The following is a 24,688-nucleotide window of genomic DNA, read 5'->3' as shown; positions in this document are numbered from 1 at the left end:
ACTGATAGAACTGAAAACCTGGCTGAAGAAGTTCTTACATCATGTTTTAGTTTAACTCTTTCAAAGTTTAACTTGAACATCACCTCCACTGCCACCACCCCTGCCCCATATTTGCTTGGTTTTCTGCTGTGTTCTTTTATCACTTCCCAGTAACACATCTGGAGAAAACCGATTTTTCTGGGACGATGGAATTAGTATTGAGAAACAGAACTGTTTGGCTTTAGATCACCAAGTTGAACTAGAAAGGGGCAAGGCATGTCAAGATTTAGTAGTTGTTCCAGGCTGCATAAAGAATGAATTAGTAGTTTCAATTTTATTCTCGGTTGCATAAAGATAAAAAATACCACTACCATGACCTAAGCCTTTGTTGGCAATCCTAGCAGAACAAGATAGGTCAAGCCTGAAAGCAAATGAGTGGGGTGGGGGAAATTCCTTCTCATTCCTACAGGTGCACTATCTGAGCCAGCGCTGGAGAACATGAAGGAGGCAATATGAGGAGGCTTGTGCTGCCAGAACACCACCTGGATCTCCTCTGGGCTTAACCAAATGACCTGGATACACAAATTCAGGTTGGGATGGCCCTAAAACACTTCATTTAAAGATAACAGATCTCCAGTGACTGTCATCAGAACCCTTGAGTATTCCCAGGCCTCCACTGGGTCCTGGCAAGTTAAAATAGAATTGACTGAAAATGGGCTAATCCTGTATGCCCCAGAGTGCAACAGAGCACTAAGCACAGTGCACTTTAACTGCATTTGACAAAGGGAACTCTTTCATCACATTTCTATCAGTGCCTGTTTTTTAGTTGCTCATTTCTAAGGTTGCTGATATTAAGCTAATCTTAAGGCAAGCATTCACCGTGTGCCGATAACAAACTTGGGACACTTTGTATTTGACAGTGATAAAGTAACCCCTTTCTTACTCAAAGTACAAAACATATTTATTTTAGCTAACGTTGCCTAGGAATTAACACTATTTATCTTACAGTACAATAAAAAGCAGACTTCATTAAGATACAGCAAAGAAAAGTCTATATAAAAAGTTTTGCATGTGACATTAGTAAACCTCTGAATCATTTCTCTCAGTGCTGTCAAGACAGAAAAGTGAACACTGAATGTTGTTCATGTGAAAGACCTGTAATTTACACTTTGCATTTTAAGAAATTACTGCTGCGTTTTAGAATTCAATAATTCAATATTAATATTTGAGTGTTCAAATGCCTATCTCATATACCTATCTGTAAATATCTATAACAAATGTTTATTTGAACACACTTTAAGCCTGGTGTGTTTGCTTCTGTTTAAATGGACTAAGAAAAATAACACTTCATGTCCAATTTTTCATTTAGCATACATAGGAATTAATTTCCCTTAGATATTTTGTAGTATTTGCTCTGTGTGCTTAGTTATTATTCCTGAAAATATGCTTCCTTGACAGAAAAGGCACAGAAGAAATAAAGAAATATAAACTAATTGTTGAATGCAGTTCAAAATTTGGAGAAAATTTTCCTTTTTTTAAGAAAAAACCCAGAAGATAGTTTAACCTAATTCTAATAGAAAAAGGTGCCTTTGACTGACCTATTTTATCTAATCCTACTTATTTAAGAAAATAAAGGTGCTTTATAACTTTCCAGCTCTATGGCATTAGAGTGCTTGCCAAGTTTTTCTTGGCTAACACTATGGATAATTATTTTTCAACTATGTGCATTTTAGCACTTAAACCACAATATTTACCTACATAACAACTACAGAGAGAGTGCAAGTTTCCTCAAATTAGTGTGGCCCAGGCAATTTTGTGATTAAAAGCTGTAATGATAAGAAACCAATATAAATGACAGCTGCTTCCATCAAATGCACTGATTTTCAGAGCTGTTGTACACACAGAGTTATGCTTTAATGTAATTTACACTGGTGTTACCAAGCTTAGAACCCAGTCCAGAATGCTTCTTTAATTCTTGACATTCCAACAAGTTGCCAATAAACCCACGTTTAGTACTATGTTGTACAATAAAGTATTTTTTTGTCCTCTAGGAAACAAAGAAAGGCTGATTCATTTTTCACAGATCACTGAATGGCTATGAGCAGCGCCCTTTGGCTAATGCAAGCTGTATCAGCAGCCTGAAGTTCAGAGCCTTTCCATCACTTAATCCTGAAGGACAAATTTGAGGACTGCTTTTAATGACTGTATTTACCTGTTGTTTCGAGGCTATGCATGATCTTCTCATCTTCGTGGTATCTGCATGGTGAGTATCCAGCTTCCTAAGGAAGACATACTGGCTAGTTCCCAGCAGCTCTCAGGTACTTAGACTAAGTCATCTCCCACAAGACTGCTTCAATAAGGCACAAGGCTTATTTAACATTTGCATCAGTTGGTTTATTTGAAAACCACTTACCCATCTTTTCATAGCCTATGACCCAGGGATGCATTCAAATGAGATTTCAAACAGCAAATTTTTTTGTTATTAGTCCTTGCATCTCTAAATAATGGAGGCCAAAAGAAACACCCCACCAAGCTTTCCAAAGTTAATGCTCCTCTAGCTGCCACCTCATCTAGCTGCAGGGGTAAATACTGAAGTGCACTGGCATTCAGTTACTAAACTGAAGACACTTAGGTGGAATGAGCTGTTTCAAAAACAATTAAGTTTTATTTAATTTTGAGGTGGGTGTTAATCCCTTGCACACACCCCGAAAGATAAATTGAGTAGCAGAAGATGTGATATGTAAAAAGGAAAGTCTGGAGTGATTTTTTGATTGAGTTATAGCTAAAGGGCAAATATTTGTGTTTATATAACGCTTGTTGCTATAAAAAGCAACATCGATATTGATGGGTGGAATATTCCTTGATGCGGAGACTGGGGGAAGAAGCTGCAGTAAAGATGTATACCTGTGATCCGTGTTAACACTTGTTACACTGCTGCTTGCATACAAAAATTACAAATATACCAGTCTGATATATATATTGTGACCCATCACAAACAGATCCTAATTTCCTTTGAATGTGCCCATTACTTTTCAAATTATTGCCAAGGGCTTTGCTAAACAATTTTTAGAGTATCTTTGTGAAAGGGCTTTGCTAAACAATTTTTAGAGTATCTTTGTGAAAGATTCTCCATAGATCTTTCTTTTCAGTTTTCTCTTTGGTTGCCTGAATCTTGTGTTGCAAACAGGAAGGAAATTTAACCTGCAAAGAGGACCAGTGCATAGTTTCACAGCTGTGGCCATACCTCAGGGAAAACCTTACTCCTCTCTCCTTACCTCTGACAGGGGAGTGATCTGTTCCTCATCCATACCTGTCCAGCACGTGAAAACTTCTCTGCTTAGACAGGTCCACCCCAGTTGTCGGCATGCTTTGAATCCCGAGCAGCCTTATTGCTAACTGGTGGCCAATCTATCTAATGATAGATTACAGGACATACAGGACAAGAAATATTTTGCATAGTGTATTCTTCTTGATACCAAACTTAAAGATGAACCAGTGAAGAAGAGAGATCAGACTTCTTCTGTCATTGATCATTTGTGCTAAAATCCACAACTCCTTTATGATTTATTAGCATTCACGGAAGAGTGGAATGTTGTCCAAATAATCATGATTCAATAATGTTGTAATTCCCTACCAGTCATGCTGCAAACTGAACTTGGGTTTTATATTTAGGTAGGGATTCACATAACAGGTTTATATATAATTTCATTGGCCAGCTAGCACTCTCTTTACGAAGCATGTTGAACAAACCAAACAAAACCAGCCCAACCTTTACTGCTCTGTTTCCTTTTTGATGTGTTGGCAGCCTGGATTGTTTTTACACCACGCATAAACACTCCCTAGAGACAGATGTCAAAATGAAGCAGCCTAAAAAGCCAGGATAAAGGTTCAGGTTCTTATTCTTGGTTGTTGGTTCTTCTATTCTACAACATTTGAGAAAGGCAAAAACACAACAGAGAGGTAAAAATCTGCCTACTCGCGCAGTCCTCTTCTGTTGTCTGCTTTGGATACTCAGGGTAGCAGGTCCTTAGAGCTGAGAGAAAATGTGACTAATTCCTGCAGCAACAAGGCCAAATAATTCCTTCATAATTTTGTGGGAAAGCAGAAACATTTCCCTGAACTTCAGTCCTCATGGAAAAAAATTCACAGGGAGCAGGAGCTTTTGTTAGAAGCTGCCTCCTTTTTTGAAAGTCTAATAATGACAGTTTGAAAAAGAAACGTTTTCGCACACACATCAGTGTAGTACTAAGTGCCCAGCTCCAGGTCTGTTGTTGTCCATCTGGTGGGGTCAGCTGTCCTCATGAGGCTGCCCTGGAACTGAGGTGCCCAAATGGGTAAAAACTATCAGAACTTCATGGTCAACATGGGTAATGCTTGCACAGCTACAAAGAGCCCTTCCCATCCATGAAACAGCTGTGTCCAGCCTAGTTAATATTGTGGTATTAATTAATTAGCTGAGTTAATAACGTCTCCTGGGCCAATGGCTTCTCCTTTCATCTGCTGGCATTTTAATGGTGTCATAAGGGACTTTAGCCAGGAGACAATCATTTGACCCCTGTTGGAAACTCTGGAGACTAGGCTCACCAGGACACACTGGAGATAGGAGGGAACATTTCTGGCCCGTTCCTTGCTTTCATTCCTGCGCTGCAGAACAGTGGTCGCTGTAGCTGCAATTGTACAAGGGAGGTATTTCTTCATGAGCAGCTCTGAGCAATCATATTTTTCCTCCTGCTCTTCACTCTTGTGCTTCTGAGCTTATCCTGAACAAAATTTGACTTGCTGAGTTTGCTGAGATAAGCTAGAGATAAAATATTCTGTGGACAGGTGTTGGGGTTGAGCCTGCTAGCTGCAAAATGATTTTTAACACCGGTGTTCTCCAGAATGCCATCATCCTAAAGGGCTGAAAGCAAATTATTTTTCTTTCTGACAAAGCCAGACATCCCATGCAAAACATCACAGGACCCATTCTCTAACCTTGGTGATCCCAGGGGATTTATAGTCCTCTTCTCTTTACTGGGTCCTCTTGAGCTTTCCTTTCAGCTCTGGATTCTTCATGGCCTCTGCCTCTCCCAGCGTGCATTCACGGAACCATCTGAAAGTCTGGATCTTCTTGTTTTGAGGCAGCCAGTACTGTGTCTGTTGCTGGCCGCTGCCCTCCTCAACAAGCATCTACAGCTGCTCATGCGCATACCCGCAGCGCTGAGATGTGGGAGCAGCTCGAAGAGCAGCCCTGTGCATCTGAGGCCACCAGAAGGACTGAAGGGACACACAACAAGCAGCCACGAGAGGTGGTGCTGCAGCTGGAGAACAACAGCCCTCTGCAGCCCCCAGAGCTGAGACGCTGGCAGGGACCACTGTAACTGATACAAAGAAAACCCATCCCAGCCAAAGCCGGACTCTTGGCACTTCTGTAACTGCCGAAAAGAGTTATACAATCTGAAACAAAAAAGCATTTTTAAGGCCAGAGGGGAGGAGGAGGCTTCTGCCTACATAAAACCTGTTGTGCACTGTGTACACAGACATTTATATTTTAGTGGTGTTGGTGACAGGTCTTTTTGAAAGTATGTGCATGTTCTGTAACAAGAGAGTTACTGGGAATGGATAACCAGCTGGAAAAATGTGGTCAAGGTTAAACTTTTCAGGTCCATTCACGCCTGTGAATTAATTTAGCTTGCCATTTTATGATCTTAAGTTGTGAAATACTCATGCAAAGCATTAACAGCTAAAGCAATCCAAGAAAAGGTCTATTATGCCAAGCTCTAATCACTAGACAGTAATTAGGCTGTCAGTTACAAAACACAGTATTTGTGATATTTCCAAATGGAGCAACAGGCAGTGCCATGTGTCAAAACCAGGGATTGGTTCAGACAGGTAAGAGTCTTTTTATTTGACAGTTGCCAGCTTAATTTCTGAGCAAATTAAAACCTTGTTCCATTGTGCCAGTGAACCCTTGTCTGAAAGAAGAGCTTACAGAGATGTTCTCAGTGCAAGCCCACAGATAATAAAAGAAAAATATGCTAAGAATACAGTACAGATTTTCCCCTTGAATTTCAACACAGTGGCAGATTCTTATTCATTTCGTTATGTGAGACCTCAAGGCATTTTTTTAACACATACACCAGCAGAAGTTAAATATCACAGCATCCTGAAGAGTTTAGTGAAGTCTGTTTTATTGCTGTTGAAAATGAGGCCCATGTTAAGTCCAGCATTTTTGAATAACAACCATGGAAGTCATGTGACAAGATCCATTTTCAGGGTTCAAAGATAAAATCAATGGTTCACTAGATTAGGGGCCCAAAGCACACTTAGCTGTCAATGTGCCCACATATATTTCACTCCTAGGCTCAAGGTAACCTCTTACTTGCATTTATGCACTGACAGCTCCCCAGAGCCTGCTAGCTGGGAGAGGTAGAAAACCAAGATGCATTTAAATCATTGCACTCATGCACACTGTTTTACTATATAAACATAGATAAAGAAAACATTTAAGCTCAACTGTAGAAACAGTAACTGATACTGACTTTGGGTGACATAAACAAAGAGTGATATTTTACATTCAAATATGCCACCTGGGGCTCATGCAGCAGATTGTTTGTGGTAGAACTAACTGTCCAGCCTGACAGCAGGAAAAGTATCTCACAACCCTGAGACAAACCATTGCAGCAGATACTTGACATGTTGGGTGCTGATGACAAAATCTTTGCTTTTACAGAGTCAGAATTATTTACCGAAGACACAGATGCAAAATTTTCATCAGTGAACAAGTTGGTTCCTATAATGCACAAAAAAATAAAAAATAATAAAAAAAAAGCCTGGTCTTTCCTCAGTGCAGAGAACTGCAGCCTTTCTCCCGAGAACACCCACATGAACCTGCAGGTTTCATTTCATTTCAGGTAGCAGCAAAATTCACCTTGGGAAGGATTAACAATTAGCACTGAAAAAGGAAAGACTTATTAGAGATCTCTTTTCATGGTTTTCTTATACGTCTGGCAATACTACGTTTTTTCATACAAGATCACTCTTAGAAGTATACATATGGCATTCTGGGCTTTTATTTAAAGAAGTGAAGTAGACACCTGTGTAACTAGAGCTGCTGCCTGCAGATGGGCTTGAATGTTTGACCAAAAAAGTGTCTCCCTCAAAATATCAAGGAACCCTTTTTTTCTTTAAAATGGTGTTTGAATGCCGATAGCCAGTTGTCAGCCTTATAATCCTATACACAGATGTACATATAATGTACATTTATAATCCTATACACAGATGCACATATAATGTACATATCAGCTTATAGATGTAGACGTGAGTTTACTTGCTAAATAAATACTGGGGGCGGGGTGGGGGGGGTAGGGGGGTGTCCAGTCTGGTATACTGCTTTAGCAACTGCTGCCAGGAACAACCGGCCCACCCACTGCAGCCACTTTAAAGACTATCAAATACAACTCTTAAGTACTAGCATGCTGTAAGACAATGTGAGAAATTTTACCACCTTGCACAAGACCAGCACCAGTTGCTAGTGTGTCTGTTTCTCAGAAATGTTTATTTGGAGAAACAGTTGCTCAGACATTCAGACACTATATAGACATTCTGGAATTTCTTTTATTTTGTCAACATGTCTTTTTGTTAATGTATCTACCTACCTGGAGTCATGCTAAACTTATGCAGATATTTGACAGGTACATAGGAGTACATTTTATGAAATCCCAGATAAATTAGGAAGGGTAAATACTGAGTAGGACAGAGAACAGTATTCAAGTATTTACTGAAATTATAAACAGGACAACAGAAAAAGACTATCTCTGGCTTTTAAACAGCCCCAGTTCAACACATGCAGGTGTTTTGCAGTAGTGCAATGCACTTTGGCTCACAGCACCATTTAGTGATAGAAAGTTATACTGCCTCCTTTTACACAGAGCAGGAAAGTTAGCACAGACTTCTCGAATCTTTTGCTAGTATCTTAAGCCATCATTCTGCTATTATAACTAGAAACATACAATATAAACAATTCTGGGGAATGAGTTATTGCCAAATGAGGAGAAAAGGAGAAACGTGTGAAAAGAAAGAGAGGAAGATAGAGATATGGAGAAAGGTTCTGAGAGAGGCACAGATAAGACATTTGACGTGACTTTTCGGTGCAATATGGTAGCAAGAAGAAATTTACTTACAAGCTGTGTGGTATTTGGTCATGGAGAGCAGAGGCTGTATAACCCTGTCCATATGGTTCTGCTGAGACCATACCTAAAAAATACATTTGGTTTTGAGCAACTTACTATAAGGATGATTGTGCCAAACCAGAATGGATTCAGAGAACAGCAGAGCAATTATTAAATGTCTGAATTTATGAGGAAAGATGAAACAGCTAAATATATACATAACTTGGCTATGAGATATCTAAAGGGAGACATTAATTGTCTGTTAGTACAGTATTCAAAGGCTTAAATGCCAAAGCAGCTGAAAAATCACATGAATTATTTAGTGAGATATTAAGAGGATGTAGTTAAGACTAGTGAAATGGAATAGTCTCAAGTGATGGTGCTTGAGAAAGGGCTGGCCCCCAAACATGTAATATATGAATACAGTCTTCAGTTTAACTGCCACATTATCTGTCTATAGGTTTATCAAGAGTACATGTGTGTAGCCCAGGGGACAGAAAGGAAGGTAGTAGAGGCAATTTCACTCCAAAATTAATTTGTGGCTAATAATATGCAATTTATGTTCTAGGTGAACAAATGGCATGATCTATGTATGTATGTAAACTCCTCAAATCCTTGTGAAAATACAGTGTTTGGTATAAGGACTACAGCATTTAGCTGTCAAAAACTGGAAGTTTCTGTGCCACAATTTGCATGTGGGCTACATATTCATTGCAAACTCTGGTATTAGTCTTTCCATTGCTGGTTTACATCCGCAGAAAGCACATATGCAGTACAAATAAATAAACTTAAACTGTTCAGTGGATTTAAAAGAATGTACTTTCCTGCCTACTGGATTTTCCAGCATGAGAAAGAAATCTCCGGAGGTTTTTCTTTTGTTTCCATGTGAGATGGATGAAACTACACAAACACAGAGACCCCAAACTCATTTAATATTCCCTCATTCCCTGGCAAAGAGTATATAAAAGTTTGGAGATCTTTGGTTCTGCTAAAAAAAATAGACTTCATCCATTTCTGCTGTGCTGTTACGGTTTTTATCTATGGTGCTTTGTATGGAAGTTGCCAAACAACATCTGTGTTGCTCATGAAAAACAAATGAAAATGTTTTCAATTTGTTTAGATCAGCACAAAAATATATTTTTAAAGTGAAAATAGTTCTTGTTCTAGCAGCTTTCTGATGAAGGACTGACTCACAAACATGTGAGTCAGAATTGCTCCTGGCATTTTGCTGCCTTAGGTGAAATACCAGCCCAAACACCCATTCAGTTCTTTATCATGTTTGACAAGTTAATTTAAGAGTGCTTTCTATCCAGTCAGAGTTTTGTGAAATAATTTGTCTTTTTTGGTTTTGCTGTGCTTTCTTCTCTTATCCTATTGTCTTCATTCAGCTCCACGCCTCAGCATGTCCTTTTCCTCTTGTTACATTTACCTCCATAGGATATTGCAATTATTCTTGTCATCCAGCCTCTCTTCATGCATTTCCTTCCTTTTCCTTCCCGTGCATGGTTTTACTGGAGTCCCATATCTTCTTGTCCAAGTCATCCCAGTTGTCACGCATTGTCACCTAATAAGCCCTGAGGCTGACTATTGCACTTAACCTTTAAGGAGTCCTACTCTGCACGTTGGCATTATCAGGGCCTGGGATTTCTGGGAGAGTTAGAGGGATCTGATGGTGAAGAAAACTGCGAAGACCTCTGATGCGGAAGAAAAAGCCAGTTTCAGCTACAAAACCTCCTTTCACCTGTTTTTATTTAATTTTAATGATTCTTTATGCTTGTAGTTTAGTATCTGTAGTCTTTGCTTCCTACCTTTGAAATGTTGCCTCTCTAAATCTGAAAGCAGAGAACATTTTGCAATCCAGTCTGGGGGTACTGTAGCAGACGAGCACTCCTTCTCCATCCTTCAGTTATAGATGGGCAGGAAGGACCGGCCAGGTACAGGTTTCCTGACCTTATTGGTTCTGCGGGAACCGTGGAGACATGACTGATACAGATCCTTAACGCACAAATGTCATCTTTTGGAACAGCTTTAAAGCAGCTGCTGGCAGAAAAGCTCTGCCAAATCCCAAAGGATTTTGGTTTAGCGAAAGCACCCAGGTTCATCATCTAGAAGATAAGGGTGTGAGACATATGACAGCACACAGCCTTATTGTGAGTCCTGATTTAAACTTCAAAGGCCTGAAACTCATGTGTGTCCTGCAAACAGGAGACCTTTCCAAGCCCTTCCAAAAGGCTGCAGTGTCTGCAATTCCTGCAAAAGGACCAGAAGCAGACAAACTTCACAAAGAATATGCTCCTTCCCTGTCCTTTGCTGGGAAGCATTCCCTGGTGAAACCTAGCAAGCCGAAGGATCCCTTTCTAATAGATCTCTACCAAATTTATGCTGAGATTCAGGAACATTTCTAAGAATGGAAAGTGTGATACACATATGGTATACGTGTATGCATATGCATATGCATACACAATATACATATATTAAGCTTTTTGAGTATTCATCTTATTAAGAGAGTGTAGTTTAAAATTTAGGAAGATAAGACATTCGGTCAAGATTCTTCATGCTTTGCCCTGCTTGTTTGCAAACATAATTTCTCGTGGTCTACTTTCCACAGTTTTCAGCAAGTGTTTTTAGGAAGATGTCTTGTGTGAAAATGAGACCTTAAAATTGCCAGATAACCACATTCAGACTGTCTAGGGAAACTGTGAAACCTGATGCATGATAAATAGGATGCAAACTGATTACAGAGAAACTAGAAAAGTATCCAGGGGGTCGGGAGTGTAGGCATTTTTCCTAAGCACCGTAGAAGCACTTAACCATGTTTTAGATGGAATGTATTACTGAAGTTCAGTTGTTCCTTGATTTAGTTTTAGAAAAATACTCAAGAAAATTTGAGGCCTCTCCAGGACACACTAATTTTTGCTTTTGCAGTTGCAGCTGTCCACTGAGGTTAAGGAATTTGGATCAGTTCCAGCCTTCATTTACACGTGTTGAAATAAAATTCTGTTTGCTGTGTCATATGGTGGTGCGTTTAATGAAATGCATGAATGTGTCCTAACTGTTGACATTGAGATGAAGATAGAAATAGAGGATGGTAAGCATTGTTAAACTTCCTTCCTACTTCTTACTTTATTAAACTAAGTTACCGTAAAGTGTGAATATGAAAGTGAATATACCACTTTCAATTCAATATTAGACCTTGATCCTAAACACTGCTTCAGCTGAACAGATTCCTGCAGCCTGAAGAAGCACACTAAACGGATATGCACACCTGCAGCAGACAGGATCACTATCTTGTACTGTTTATAACAGCACAATAAATGAGTCATAGCTATTTGAAGCATTCAGAAGAAATAATTCAGCACACAACTCCTAATATATTCCAAAGGAAAAGAATACACCAAGGGCACTGTGCCTGCTGACTTTACCAATGTGAATAGGCTTTCCTCGTGGGAATAACTCTTGTGGTCCTCACTAGGAGGGAAGTACCCTACAGCGGCTGAAGAATGCAAGAAATGTTCCAGAAATCATTTCATTGTTAGCAGTGTTTGAGGTGCGTTTGAAAGCCTGTATTATAAAAAGCAAATATATGTCCCAATTAAAACTTCTCCAGGCCTGAATCTTTGTTGAACCTGTTATCAACAAATGAGTAATTAGAGGTCAGCTGTGGAAAGAACCAGTTTCTTACCACTGTTCCCAAACATATCTGCAACAAAACAAGGGATGTATGAAACCTTTTACTGCCTACCAGCAGGTACCATCAACTACTAAATTCTAGGCACTGTTAATGACATCACCAGGGAGCGTGACTTAGGTCAAAAGCTTGGCAGGAGGTGCTGGCAACTGTTAAATCAACAGCAATCAATACTGGAAAACCAACATGCTCACTACCATCGAACCTAAAAGAGAACTTATTGTGCCTCAAACACAGCAGCAGGTTTAATAGAAAAGTAGACATGTTTATGGTTTCAGATTTACAACAAGACTTATAAAAACCTTATTACTCAGAATCCAGTCTGCTGCCCTAGAAACTAAGAATGTGACTTTGTTGAGAAGAAGGATCTGTTGACACAAATGTCTTGCCCACGTTTGCCATTGTGGTTAACCAAAATACATTTACTACTGAGAAGGTAAATAAAAGCAAACAAGATGCTTCTTATACTACAATACAGTAAGGTTCAAACTGACCAACCTTAATGCTATGGCATAAATATGCTTAATGTTTATGGAATTTTTCTAGAAGCTATTTGCCCTATTTGGCTTAATGTCTTATACGAGACCTATTGAATGGGAATGTGTTTTCGGTATTACATGTACTTAAAGACTTCATCAAAAATATTCAGAGGAGCTGCCATGAATACCACAGTTAACCACACTGCAAATAAAATGGGCCATGGTTTACTCTTACATTAACACGAATAAAACAATCTTGTCCCATATAGTATATGTACACCGAAAATTAACTGACAAAATGATAACACTAATGGAAACAGTGCTGTATAAACTTAAGTCAACTACACAGACTATGCTGAAATAGCACAGTAGCTCTTAAATCTGCGGAAGAACTGAGAAAGTGGGAAACCCAGGTCTGGTGTCTGAGTTTCTGCCAGGGCTGCAGGGTCTCACTCAGCTGCTGGGCTTCTTCTCCAGTAAGTAATCAAAAGCAAGCCCAGCATCATCTGGCGCTAATGGAGAAACTCCAGCTCACAAAGAGACTCACAATGTTCAGTCCTGGATTGGTCTGCTGCCATGGGATAGAGTCCTCATCTTTGTCTTCCTCCTACATGGAGGAAAAGGAAGACAAAAAGAGGGAGAGAGAAACTACTTGTAAGAAAATAAGGCCATAATATATCTGTGTCAATATACATCCTTGAACTGGGTCGGGTTGGTTTGCAAGCTAAGAAATCCTGAAAGGCAATTACCTTTCATCTGAATTTCTTTTTTTACTAAATTCATGCTTTAACACTCTTTTAATTCTATTTTTAAAATTAGTCTTGAAGCCATTAAAAATAATGCAGGAGACCTGCCTCCAGTGACTTTTAAAAACATCTGTTATTAAGTCTTGCTCCAGAACACGTCTATGTAAGCAGAGCTTGAACATTAAAATGAGTTTGTTTTCTCAGCAGAAATTCTTTCTTAAAGTCTAAGATGACCTCCTCATGCACATCTGTGAGCAAGGCTGGAGCCTCACATCAGAAGTGTTACAATTAATATGAAAACACAAAACAGTCAGCAGCTGTTGAAGGGGGAAAAAAAGGAAAAGGTCAAAGTATTAAGATCGTGTGATTGCTCAGTAAGGCTATAGTTTACACTGTGCCACAAATCAGCATGGGAAGGACAAATTTTGCTCAGAGATCACAGATTCCTTCGGAGAAGATCCCTACAGTGCAGCTGTAACTTGTGACAACATGTGACAAAACCACTCAATGGAATAATGCTGACAAGTAGTAGTTTTCCAGCTCCCCAGAAAAAGCCCCAGGCTCTGCTCTCTGCAGCTTCTACCTTCTTTTTCTGGCTTTTTTTCTTTCTTAGAGGTAGTGGTAGAGGGGGGACAACATTTCCAGTCACTCCATATTTAACAATTTTCTGCAAAATCTTGTGAAACTTTTCTTACATTATATACTGAGAGAACCAGGGCTCAGGAGTTGGTTAACCACATGGTTCGCTTGTGGAAGATCAGCACTGCCCTGAGATGTCATTCTCCCATGACTCTAATGTTTAGACGAAGCACTGGAAACAGTTTTTGTCCATACCATTACAAAATAAACGAGATTCAGTTCTACTAGAAGTTGTTCACATGATCACATGGGTATTGTATGTGAGCTAAACAGCAGTAACTTCTGGAAAGACTCCATCTAGGAAGGAAGCGGTTGGCTGACCACACTTAAGCATCCTGATTTCCAGTTGTATCTTTTCATGGTGAAAAGCTTTCCATTTGGTCTACAGAGTTTCTCTTCTATTTGTTGTTAAAAAACAAACAAACAAACAAACAAACAAACAAACAAACAAAAGTGTTAAACTAGAAGGAGGGAGATAGAGGCAATATTTATAGTATCTGAACCATGGTTCCTTGGGGGACTTTCTAAAGGACTGGTATCAGCCATGCTTTGGAACTCCATCCATAATTATAAGGATTTTCCAGCCTCCCAAAACACTGCTGCCAAAACACCTTCATCAGCCCCTCATCTACAGATGAGGTACTCACTGGCAGGTGAGGTCCTTTCTAGCATTACTGAGTTTCACAGCTGGTCAATGTTATTGTAAGGTCACTCTCAAAAGTTTTTGAAAAGTCATGGTGATCTGGGGAGGCTGCCAACAAACAGAAGAAAGAAAACATCATTCCTGTCTTCTAGAAGGACAAGGAGGATCTGGGGAGCTAAAGGCTAATGAGCATCAACAGCCCCTAGTCTCAAAGAGTCAGCAAGAACTTACGCCCTTTTATTGGAAGGTCAGAATTCTGTGTCAATTAAAGTATGAGAAGATAGATCTGATAAATTAATAGCAGGTAACTTAATTGATACAGTCTTCAACTCAGGAAGTCCTTAACCACTAGCTTCTGAAGCTTGGAGTAGGGTGGAGGAAAGATCAGTCTGTATGGGCCATTCTCGCTCTTTCGCTATAAACATTCACTGTTGCTTTATGCCCCAGATGTGGAATGCATGACGATTCTTAAATAATTCATCCCCATTTACAAGCCAAAACCAACCCATCTCTCAACTAACAGAAAGTTGGTCATTTAGCTAAAGCTGTGAGTAATTGTTTCTTGGGGTTAAAAAAAAACCCAAACCAACAACAGAAAAAAAGATAAAGATAAGAGGATAAAAGTATATTAAGTAAATTATAGCAAAATCTAAGTTGGTAAAACATCAGAGAAAGATCAGAGGCATTTTTATACTGAGTTTGCAAAATAAAAAGAGTTAAAACATTTTCTTTGCAATTTTGGCATCAGAATTTAGCTTTGAGTGTTACCATAACTTCCAAAAAATATGGGGAAAGAGTTTTCTGTAGTGTTCATATGGCACAATAATGACTATCTTTTTAAAAATATTTCCTCAGAGACCTTAATTTTCTCTGAATCCAGCAAGTAAAGTACAAACATCAGTCTCTGTGCATCTATGTTTAAGTAGTGTTTCAGGCTCCAGGTTCTTCTGGGATTTTACAGTAAGAGTTCTCCCTTGAATAGGAAGTGAAGATGTGGATTGTATGTTGGCATAAAACTACATTTGCAGTGGGGCTGTGATGTGTGGGTAGGTGTTGGGGTGTTATGATTTTGTTTAATAAGACCCATGATTTGATGTCAGTATGGTTGGTTTGATGCCTTTATTATCAATTTCCTGGAATTTAACTATGACATTGATAGGAAATACAGTTGAGCAATTCTGACTCTAAATTAAAAATTTTGTTGTAAAAAAATAGTTTGCTATATGTACTTATCATAAAAGGAAACAATTATGTTTTTGAAGAAGTATGAAAAATACACTTATAAAAAGGTTGCACCATCGATTCATTATTTCAAGTGTTAACTAGAGGTTAAATTATTAACCTATGGGAAGTGCAATTTGAAACAGCTTTAGGACAGATCCACCAGAGGACAGTTTTTCCTTTGTAAGCCCTTTTTCAGGCTTAAATATCAGGAAAACTAACCCCACGAGCACACACTAGCCTGGTTTATAAGAACTTGTGCTTGATTCAAACTCCACTGAAAAGAGCCTGTTTTCCAGTGAGATCCACAGATCTCAGCAAGGGTCCCTGGTCTACCTGCTCCAGATATTGAAATAAATAATGTACCTTTAACCTAGGAACTGGCTTATTTTTGAGCAACTTAGGAAAACTATCTATTTTTGTTGGCCTAATACCTTTCCAAGTAGAAGCATTCTGTCATCTGCAGAAGATCTCTGCGAGTGTTGAGTGCCTTCTCTTTGGGCAGATGTCCAGGGATGGCACGATTTTAGCTGCAGCACTTTGGGATATTTTTGTTCCTGATGAGTGACTGACATGTCAGATGCACCTGACCAGTAGAACACAGTGATAAACACGAGGGATACCTGCAGAAATGTAGATCAATTACAACATTTTGTATTTGATCTGCAACTCTTCATCAATCAAGTTCACAGCTATTTTGGATTGTGCAGAGCAGTTGCAGCATACACAGTGACTCTAGCCATTGGTGTTAAGATGCTCCACTGGTTTTGAGGATGACCCTAAAGCAATTTGTTCATTTTTTCTTCTTTCAATTAATTATTTTTTGCCTGGAAAATGTGCTTGCACAATGCCTAAGGATGATTATGTCTTTTCAAGATATTACAGATCAACACAACTCATTTAGAGGCGGGGTGAGCTCTCTTGCCTCATAACACCTTCTACACCAGCTGATTCACTGAACAGCTCTACAGAGCCTGACAGGATCTCTCATGTAGTTCTCTTCCTGCAGAAGCAATTTAATATGCAAAGTAGCTGCTTTTGATCATTGTGTTGATAGTGATCATCGTGACAAAAAAATCAGGGTATGCGTTTTTGTAAACCTAGCTCAGTAAGCCATCATCCTAAAAACATTTTTACCTCTAAGACATTACTCAGTATTGTGTATGCTTTCCACAAAGGGCCATTAATACTATGATTATTGGTTTTAAATGATTGTACCATGCACATTTATAATACACAAACTGATACAGAACACATTTCCAGTGAAAGACACGTTTAGGATACTGGTCAGGCTACCTCCTACTTACAGAGGGAACAGAATGAGTTTCAGGGAGAAAGACTAAATATTCATACAGCTAGTAGACAGCAAAGGCAAGACTGACTGGAACAATGAGCATATTCCGTAAGAAAAAGAGGGAATGCATGTGCGTACCCTGAAACTCTAAATATCACCTGGTCAAGAGGGTGCCAGCCAGTTAGATGGTGGAAGGAGAGGTCCTTCCTAGAAAAAATGTTGTAGATCAACTACATCTTTTCTTGCATTTCTTCACCTGGGCCTTTAAAAAGCATTTTTCACTATGCTGGCTGTTTCAAACACCATGGGTGGTGCTTGGGTTTGTATTTTTGCTTGATTTGGCTTGAGATAGGTATGATTTAAAGTACCTAGAGAACAAAAAGGGTGGAGTAAATCTATGAACCAAGACTCTGGGCCATGTTAATAAGTGTCCTGCTTCCCCTGTAGATCCTAGGGGTAACACTGCATTTCCCATTTGGATTTTGATAGGTGAGATGAAAAGCTCATAAGAAAGGGCAGACAGTGCTGGAAAAAGCAGAAATGTTTTCTAGCAGCACACTCGAGGCATGTTCAGGGGCCCAGGCAGAGCATCCCACTTGCCAGCTTCAAATCTTTTTTTCTATGCTGTAAAAATGGGAAATCCAAATTAAAATTATTTCATCAATAGAAACATCAGATTTTTTTTCATAACAAGAGGGACTCTACCCAGCCACAGACTGAACATGACTCAGATTAACCATGGTGCCACCTCTTAAAATAAATCTGTACCTAGTCTGAAGAACTTCCTTTTCAGCCTGAGTCAGAGCAAATAAGTTTCAAGCTGTGAACACATTACTGTTTCATATCCATGAAGCCCATTAACTCATTTACCAGCCTCCATTTTCTGCTACTTCTTAGCTTTCACAAAACTTATTAACATTCTTTTTCATAAATAACATCAATCTTTTTATTAAACTGGTCCTAACTGTGAAGTGTTATTTACAGTTACCAAGGGGAGGGTGCTTGCACCATTAACTGCTTCATGTCTGTGCTCTGAAGACTGCAGGAGCTTCCAGCTTGTTTCTTGCTATAATTAGAATTGGGTTGATATGATGACTGGGAAAATGATTCCTTGACTTCAGGACTGTTATTTTTTTTTTTTTTAATTACTCAAGTATTCCTACATTAAATACTTGCAATACAATTTGTTTGCTTTTCTTCATTGTTGTAAAAGGGAGACAATACAAGTTATTCAAAGGTGGCATGCTGGAGTGAAGAGTGGTTCAATTTTCATACTACTTTTTATTGGTTTAAGACCTACGCTTCTAGTGCAGGGAGATAAAAGCATGGTGAATCAAATCAAGAACATTAATCAAGACACAAAAGCTCGGTTCAGTGCAAGAAGCCTCCCAGGAAGGCTGAATGAGAGCTTGCACTCAATACTACTCTGCTGCTTTACCGGTAGATGTCTCTGTGTCAGCTTCTCCCTCTGTCTTGCCTCTGATAAGAAATCAGCATTGGAAGACTCCTGTAAAAAGGATGCCCAACATTTTTCCTTGCACCTGCTAATCTACGCCCATGTCCAAGTGATTCTGAATGAAATTCAAAGAATCTGGTTTGTCTAGATTATTTCAAAGTGTAAACCAAGATTTTTTTAATAGTCAAACTACCAACAATTAAATCAATGTTAATTAGGGCATCTCCATCTTTAATATCTACATGTTATTTATGAACTAATCTAATAGATGAGATGCTCGTTCAGAAGAGGCACACCACAATGACAAAACTGATATAAGGAAAAACAGAGTTAACAAAAAAGAAAACCCCTACAATAAGAGTGACTATGAATTCCACATTATCTCAATGCACTTTTACATCCAAAGAAAAAAAGAAAGGCAGAAATGTCACCAGAATACAAGTATCTTTCCCTCTAAATGTTAATTGTCCTTAACAAAGTTGCCTGAGAGAAAAGAGGCTACTAACCAATAACAGGAATTGTTCGGGATGTGCAGTTCACATATATACATGGCAGTCTGTCAAATACATATAACAGAATTTTTTCTACTGCTGATAATGTTAATCTTATTATCACTTGTTAGGGTGCACCAATCCTGCATCCAGAGATTGTGCCTGTTCTGGAGTGCCATCCCATGCCAACCTTTCAGTCCACAATCTAATCAAAGTGTTACAGGACAATAGTATAGGAAAGAATGAGGTTAGGAAGCAAAGATGCATATGGACTGCACATCTCCAAGTATGCCAGATACCTCCTTTTATCTTCACAGAGAGTGCATGTCCTCTATCAAACTTTCTGCAGTTGCAAGTAACAGACACAGAATTACCTTGTGACTGGTGTCACTGCTGTTAAAGACAGGCTGTCACCACTGTCCTGGTGGTGCGTCGTAAAGGTGTGAATGACAGTCACCCATCACCATCAGAGATGCAGGTTTGTCATAGCAAGGCTGCAAACGGAAGGGAATGGGACCTGCTCTGAGCTGTTTCATTGTTGTCGTTCCTCACGTGATGGAGACTGGCAGTGCTGGAGACCATCTCAGAGGAAAGGCAAGTGAGGAAAGACCAAAGAGCCTTCCCTCAGAGGAGCGGCAGGGGACAGGGAGGTCTATGATTAAAGGGATGATGAACACAAGAAAAAGAGCAGTAAGCAGAGAAGTAGAAAAATAAGTAGAAAAAGTGGGTAGTACAGGACCAAATAGGTTGGTCTGTTTCCTCATTTTGTGGGGTTAGAAAGAGGGGTCTGAGGGTGAATGTGAGTACGGCTTTTCCTTGAGGTAGAACACCTGCCAGCCTGTGGGAACTGAAGGCCACCGATCTTGGGGTATTGTCTGATGCTGCAGAAAGGGTGTTTAAACTGTCCATGATTAAAAAGTTTGCATCAGCTGAGATCATTTGCCAGAATACAGAAGGTAAACCCAGATCTTCATACACGTAATTATGTGTATACAGAGGTGCATTATGGGCTCAGTATCTTATCTTTTTGATAAAAAAGGTAAGGGAGAAAAACAAAGAGGACAGAAAGAAAAAAAAGTCATGACAGTAAATGAGTTGTGGCTTGGAGAAGAATACAGATCTAGTGGATGCCCTGTCTGGCAGTGAGCTGAGAATAACTGTGTGTGCTGTGACTACTGTGATCTCTTGCTAACATCAGTGAGGACATGACCCACACTGTCGAAGTCCAGTGCCATTGTGGGAAAGGTGTCCAGTCTCTAGCACAGCCTGAAGTCTGAATGGACACACTGATTATTGCTCTAAGAGATCACTGCAAGTAAGTCTAGGATGCCTCCAAAAAGAGAGTTAATGTAAATTACAATAATAAGAGCTTCAAGACCCAGTTAATTTCAGAATAGTTGTGCAAATGACTAAATAGTAGGTCTTCAAGGAATTCCAGGAAGAATTCCTTCGGTTCTTCACGGCATGGTGCAAACCACTAGAACAGAGGACTACAGAAATAATCTAGGGAATTTCTCCATTGAAGCTTTGTTTTCGAAGACAGTACATGAACATTTAAAAAATTGGCTTCAGATCATGAAAGAATTAGGTGTAGAAATTAAAACTTCCTGGCATAACACTTTAATGGAACACATTCATTGCTTATGGAAAAATTTACCCACATGTACTGGATATGTGAAAACACAGTATTTTCTCACAAACTCTTCTCTGTTCAAACTAAGGCTCTTCCCTGAACTGCTCTACAATATTGCTACATTTTTTTTCTTCCAGGTACTTGTTAAGAAAATGAGCTTCTCTCAGTCCACCCCTAAGCATCTCAGAAACAAAGAACAGAACAGCATCTCAAAGTTGCAGGCTATTTTGTAATCTCCTCCTGAAAGACAGCTACATAAAAAAGGGTTTTGATTTCAAACATCCAAAGAAGGTGTTTGTACAGTTTAACTTAAGGTAGCTTTCAAAGAACAGTTATATCAGAAACTTCCTTCCTTCCATTAATTACCAAAAGAGGAGTCTGGACTCTTAACTGGGATGGCTCCATCAGATGTTAGTGTCCTGTCACATAAGTGAGGTTATTACCCCCTCCAGCACAGTTTGTGCCTAACAGCATGTTCAGGTTTCCTGGATAAACAATCTGTAAACAAAAGAAAAGAAGAAAAAAATAAGCACTGAAGCTGAGGGTCAAATAGCAGAATGAGTTGTTTATAAACATGGCATATTAAAGAATTGTTAGAAATAGGTTATACAGACATGGTTAAACATACAAGATTTCAGCGTGTAATAGCTAAGGAATTCAACCAAGTACAAAGAACAATGAAGCTCAGCCTCTGAGAAAAAAGATATAGCATAGTACAGGAAAGAGGCAAGTTGCCAGTTACTGGACATTATACATTGTTTCGTGTTAGCAGTTTTTTCACCCCCTGAAAAAAAGCCTCCATTTCATTTTATATTAGCTCTCACTGGGTTCAGCTAAGTAAGAATTAAACTGAATGCTTTGTTTAAAGGAAAATCAAACCTACGAGTTCAAGTACATTCATTAAATGGATACGTCCATTCGCCTTTCTTTTCAAATATCAAAACTCAGCTCTATTACTGTCCTTTAGAGCCCTGTGTCAGTGTGCCACTCTTGCCTATTGCTTAACATTACCTTTTCAAGCTTACTTCCCAAATATACTCAATTCCCTCCAACCTCCATCATCTCCATGCACTCACTACCTACCCTTTCTTCCTTTTCTCTTCTTGATTTGCAGCCTTGTCTTCTGACTACTTCTAAACTCACACCTCACATGCTTGGTAACTTCTCCCAGTACAACAGAATCATAGAATGACAGAATCATTTAGGTTGGAAAAGACTTTTAAGATCAAGTCCACCCATTAACCCAGGACTGCCAAGTCCACCACTAAACCATGTCCCAGAGCACCACATCTACACATTTTTTTAAACACTTCCATGTCACTCCAGTTTGCAAAACTACAAGTAAGCACCTGTGTAATCCCACTGAAGTTAACTTCCATCCTACAGCTATTTTTAACGAATGGCATCTTTGAGTCCTTCTGAGTAACAAGTGGCTGCAGGATAGAAAATACATCCTGCTGAAGAAAAGCTGTGATGTGCACAGGGGTTACCTACAACATTCGCATCCAAAGCAGAAAGACTTTGACCAGCTGTGATAAGGTGAGCACTTCCAGATGAAAAGCAGTAATTCAGCCTTGAAAAAAACTCTCACAAGTTGAAGGAAAATTAAGACATAATAAAAATTGAGAGAAACATAAATACTTATCTGTCTGAAGGTTGTGGCCAGGAATTTTTTTGTAGTTGGAAACAAACAACTAAAGAAAAGCACTTACATTATGGTTATCTGGCTAATTAACATGGTGAATAAGAACAGTGACTTAACAGTGTTTTCTTGAATGCCAATCATTGTGTTTCTTGTAAATGAGTGTACAGAGCAGGACAGCAATGGACCTATAAATGTGAGACATTTTGGATCTGTGTGTGCAACCAACATGTTGTAATCAGTAGCACTCAAACAAACACAATGATCTTCTAAAGGAAGTAAGCAGTCCTGAAGGGCAAAGGCATTAATGTTTCATTTCATTTATTTAAATATTCATAGGCCTCTTAATCACCGAGATACCTAGAAAAGTCTGTATGAACAATGCATTTAGAAAGGTTTTCATAGCACTTCTTTCTATTCTCACTAAAAACTTCAGAGGAAAAAAGTAATCAGAAGTACTCTAAGGAATCTCCTGTAAGAGAAAGAAATCCAACTCATCATTGTCAGTTCCAGAGCTCTCTCATTGGCACTGCTTGACAGCAAAACAGCAAAAAATAAATTATTGTTTGCCTTTTGGGGGGTGGTGTTTTTTTTTTTTGTTTGTTTTGTCATAGTCATCCTTTGATGAACAGAACATCATGCTTCTCCTGTCATTACTTAAAAGCCTAAGGTACTCAAAGGTACCTTCTTGCAGCAATGTATATTTTACCAGTAGAATATAGATATTTGTAATATGTTCTCTCCTTGTCTTCTTTCTGCATTTTGCTCAGATTCCCCCTGCCGCTTGCTCTCTATTTCTTCCCCACTAATATTACTACCATGTGTACAACCTTCTCACACAAGCTTTTTTTTTTTTTTTTCTTTGGCCTTCCATACTAAGTACAAAAATGTAAAACCTGCAGTTCTGGGTATGTTACCAAAGGAAACAGTTTTACTTAAAACCTTGTTTTTGCCAAAATATTTTCAAAGTATCTGGAGAGGAGTCAAACCGCAGTGGCTCTCAGTTGTATTTCCTTTTACTATTTCCCCAGGTAGTCCCAGCACAGCACTAAGTAATTGGATAGTCTTTCAGGGGAAAAAAAAAAAAAAAAAAAAAAAAAAAAAAAAAGAGGCTGCACGAGACAGTTTGTAAGTTTAAGAATTATCCTTCTGGGGCCTGTGGGGATGAATATAGGGCACACAGTTGCCAAACTTGAAATCCTTGCTTGTGTTAGTTGTTCCTGAAGACCGAAATCAAATATGACAGTTTATACTAAATACATGGATTATGTTCAGCCTTTGTAATGCTGGTTCAAATCTGCTTAACTTTTCATAATCATGAATCAGAGATTGGAGTTGTCTGTGATTTTACTTGATTTTGGCATCTGATCCTGCCTCTGTTTCAGATCAGCGTTTTCATATAACGTAGATATGTATTATGAGTATAGATATATATTACTCACAGAGCATTAATAGTGCAGTGGGAAAAAAAAAATTCTCATGCAGCTAGGTCTGCTGAATTAAGAATATAATTATATGCTATAACTGCTATCATCCCATTTTACATGCCATCTAACTAAATCTTGTTATATCCCAGATTTCAGCTTATATTAAAAACACAGCTCAAAGGCATCTTGGTATAAGCCAAACATATTCCTTGTGTACTGGGGGTCTTCCCACAGGCCAGCTGTAGTCCATTATTTTAAAATTTTACTTAATTTTTCTCAAGCTATTTGTGGTCTTGCTGACATCTCCAGAAGACTTATTCCACATCCCCCTTCAGGAGTGTTAAGGTCTTGAGAACACAGGCACTTCGCTTTGGCACTAAGGATTCTGTCTGCTTCTCTTGACGGTTGCTGAATTCTCTCCCACTAAAACTGGAAAAAAAATGTTTTAAAGCTGAAGTAGGTAAAGTCCTTTTGTCCTGTGCCTCCATTATCCTCATTATAAAGCTTGATGTGAATGAATCCTCATTATGTTTTCATTTCTTTGCAGGATCATAATTTCTGGAGGGAAAGGGGTATCATTGTTTGGTGAAGAGCACATAAAAGATGGGCTAAGGGAGCAGCAGAGTAAACATAATTCAAATATCACAGCTCACAAGATACAGAGTTTATGGTTAGCCCCAGAAGGATGTCTGCTGTATGCAGTGCGTGCAACTAGGGTTTTTTTGGACAGACCTTTCAGTGAGTCAACTGTTCCCTTACATCTTTGAGGAGCCAGCGTTAGCAGATGAACTCTGTCTAATGGGTTTGTAAAGACGAGAGGACAGTTCCCTGGAGTACACACTGCTGCTATTCAGTATAAGGGCCCTACTGCAATAATGTCTTACAGCCCTTAACATGCCTTCTTAAAGATGATTCATTTGAAAATGTACACACATAAACAACATATATACAGCTGGAGCAATGTCCAAAACGTAGAAACTTTCACCTCAAACTGGGATTCTCTCATCACCCAGTGTTATAACTAACACCTCTGTCCAAAAAGTGTTAGGCAGAATTACGTACTCTCCAGTTCGAGTTCAAAGTCAATATATTTACACTTGATGGGATGGAAACTGATATGATTCTCTTCCCTTGCTGTGCTGGTTTGGCTGAGTTAATTTTCTTCATAGTAGCTAATATGGGACCATACTTTGGATTTGT

General features: G+C 39.0%; 1 protein-coding gene across 4 annotated transcripts in view; it reads right to left on the bottom strand.

Annotated features, from left to right (window-relative positions):
• Positions 1-3,068: 3,068 nt before the first annotated feature.
• LOC308056773 (uncharacterized protein) overlaps positions 3,069-24,688 on the bottom strand; it is a 62,218-nt gene continuing 40,598 nt past the window's right edge. For 3 of the 4 annotated variants that reach the window (XR_013924968.1, XR_013924969.1, XM_080372605.1), the window contains one exon: positions 7,228-24,688. This exon is cut by the window's right edge and continues 12,261 nt beyond it. The gene's annotated coding sequence lies outside the window, so the exon portion shown is untranslated. Of the gene's footprint in view, positions 6,914-7,227 lie in introns of those variants that run through there. The other variant, XR_013924967.1, reaches the window with a different exon arrangement.

The sequence above is a fragment of the Falco punctatus genome, assembly GCF_963210335.1.
Source record: "Falco punctatus genome assembly, chromosome: Z".
NCBI classification, from domain to species: domain Eukaryota; kingdom Metazoa; phylum Chordata; class Aves; order Falconiformes; family Falconidae; genus Falco; species Falco punctatus.
The sequence above is the reverse complement of the archived record's forward strand: the minus strand, read 5'-3'. Positions and strand labels throughout refer to the sequence as shown.